This window comes from Octopus sinensis, linkage group LG24 (genome assembly GCF_006345805.1).
Source record: "Octopus sinensis linkage group LG24, ASM634580v1, whole genome shotgun sequence".
NCBI lineage: Eukaryota > Metazoa > Mollusca > Cephalopoda > Octopoda > Octopodidae > Octopus > Octopus sinensis.
Window position 1 is genome coordinate 2,018,875 of NC_043020.1, and position 2,625 is coordinate 2,021,499.

Consider the following 2,625-nt stretch of genomic DNA (forward strand, 5'->3'; position numbering starts at 1 on the left):
CTAAAATATGCTGTTTTAGATGATTCCAAATAATTTCATCAGATTAAAAAATTTTCGCACGTAAGACTGGTTTTCGAAATTTAATAAATAAATATTGTCTCAAAATTAACAATACTTAATAAATATAAGAAAACATTCAATAAAAAATGTATTTACTGCTTGAAAAGCAACTCATATTATGTATTTTATTAATCCGTACATATTTAATTTTAAACTCATGTTTATAGCATGGATTCAATTAGATAAATAAATATGTTTAAGCGTAGCTGTATGGTAAGAAGTTTATTTCCCAACTGCGTGGTTTCGGATTCAGTCCCACCGCGTGATCCCTTGAGCAAGTGTCTTCTACAATACTCACGGGCTGACCAAAGCGTTTGTGAGTGGATTTGGTAGATAGAGGCTGGAAACGTCAAAGACCCTTCCATGTTTACAGAGGGCCAAACTAATACACTTTATTTATTGTTCCCTCGCATGTCTCTGTTTATTTATTTTTTTATTATTTACATTGACCCATTATACATTTATATATACTAGTGGGACCCGTGAATATTTCACGGAATTAATAGAAAACGTACTTGGTTATTTCTGAAAATTTTATCTAAAAAATTGGTAAGTTTAGCCTGTATTGTGTCTGTATCAAAAGATAGTCCATCATCTACTATTCATTGAAAAGTGAAGGAAATTGGAATACAACGATTACTTAATTCACTGTATATATATTTTTTATATATACTTTATATATACTTTATATATACTTTATATACTTTATGCACAATTTCATAGACTTAATACACAGCATTCTGCTGCTTTCACTCTCACTCTGTGCCTTACCCTCTTTTTCTGCTTCCTGTTTCTTCCCCTTCCCCCATTTTCTCTCGCTCTTCGCCTTTTCCTTCAACTAATCGCGCAAATGCGTCACAGACGGGCTAAGTAACGGAGGAAAAAGCTTACTTCAAAAAAAAAACGTTACACATTTCACTCACTGTCACCTCCCACTCCACAACCCTTCCACCTTCCTCTCCATCTCCTCCTCCACCTCTCCCCTACCCCTCTCTTCATTCCACTTCTCCCTCTCCCATCCCTTTCCTCTCCCTCTTCCGCACTCTTCAACTGATTACGTGAAAGCGTTATGGACGGGCTAAGTAGCGGAAAAACAAGCAGAATTATATAATGAGACATATGTGTGTGTGTGTTTGTATTTATTTGACCCTCCCGCCACCGCTTGACAACCGTTGTTGCTATGTTTACATTCCCTTTAACATAGTCTAATGACTGAAACAAGTTAAAAATCAAAGATGTAAACGATTTGATCGTTTGTCGTTGTGTCTTAGTGGCAGAAACATCATAAACACGGACAAGTTTTGAATGATCTTTTTTTTATAAGTTCACAAGACGTACTTATTAAATGGTAATGATTTGATTAATTATTCTTTAAAAAAAACTACGAAGTACTTGATACATAATTATAGAATAAACATGGCCTCCATCTCACCAATTAAACATATCACAGAAAAAAATTGAAAACATTTTTTAAATCAACATGAAAACATAATTTTTGTTCAACACTTAATGATCTTTGATGGACATATTCTGTTGACCAGATGTAATGAAGATGATGATGATGATGAGAGCTATGATGGTGTTGGTAGTAGTAGTAGTAGTAGTAGTAGTAGTAGTAGTAGTAGTAGTAGTAGTAGTAGTAGTAGTAGTTGGTCTTGCTCTTGTTCTCGTTGGTAGTGATGGTGGTGGTGGTGATGGTGGTTTTGATGTGGTAATGAAGGTGATAACAACATCAATGAGGAGATGATGGTGATGTGAGGATGATGATGTTGATGATGATGATGAGGAGGAGGAGAAGAAGAAAGGAAGGAGGATGGGAAGAGGAAAATGGTAGTGGTGGTGGTGGTGGACGACGATGACGACCACGACGAAGACGACGACGTCGATGATGATGATGATGATGATGATGATGATGATGATCTTCAAAAATGAAAACTAATGAAGAGAAGCAACACTAGTAAAGGTTGGAGCAAAAGATGGCGAAATCGAATTTGTAATTTGTGTAGGACGAACGACAGACAGACAGACAGACAGATGAAAGAAAGAAATTATTGAAAAATGAATAATTAAATAAAAAGAAAAAAATATAAAAAAGAGAGAGAGACAGAGACAGGGAAAGAGAGAGAAAGCATGAAAAAATATTAACTATTAAAAAAAGATTTTTGATAGATTATTTTTTTATTGGTTTATTATATTAATGTAATTTAATCTTAAAAAGAAATGTCTTTTTGGTTCTGTCTGTGCGGACTTCCTGTGGCGGTAGAGAGTTACCGATATTGGCAAGAGAGAGAGAGAGAGAAAGACTTACACATATGTGTGTTGATACGTACATAAGTATTTATATATATATATATATATATTATATATATTATGTATGTATGTAATGTATATATATGTATATGTACATATATAATGTATATTATATATGTATATGTATATATATATATATATATATATATTATATATATATATATATATATATAATTATATATATATACATGTTGTGTATGGGGGTGTGTGTATGTGTGTGAGTGTGTGTATGTATGAATGTATGTATATAAAAAT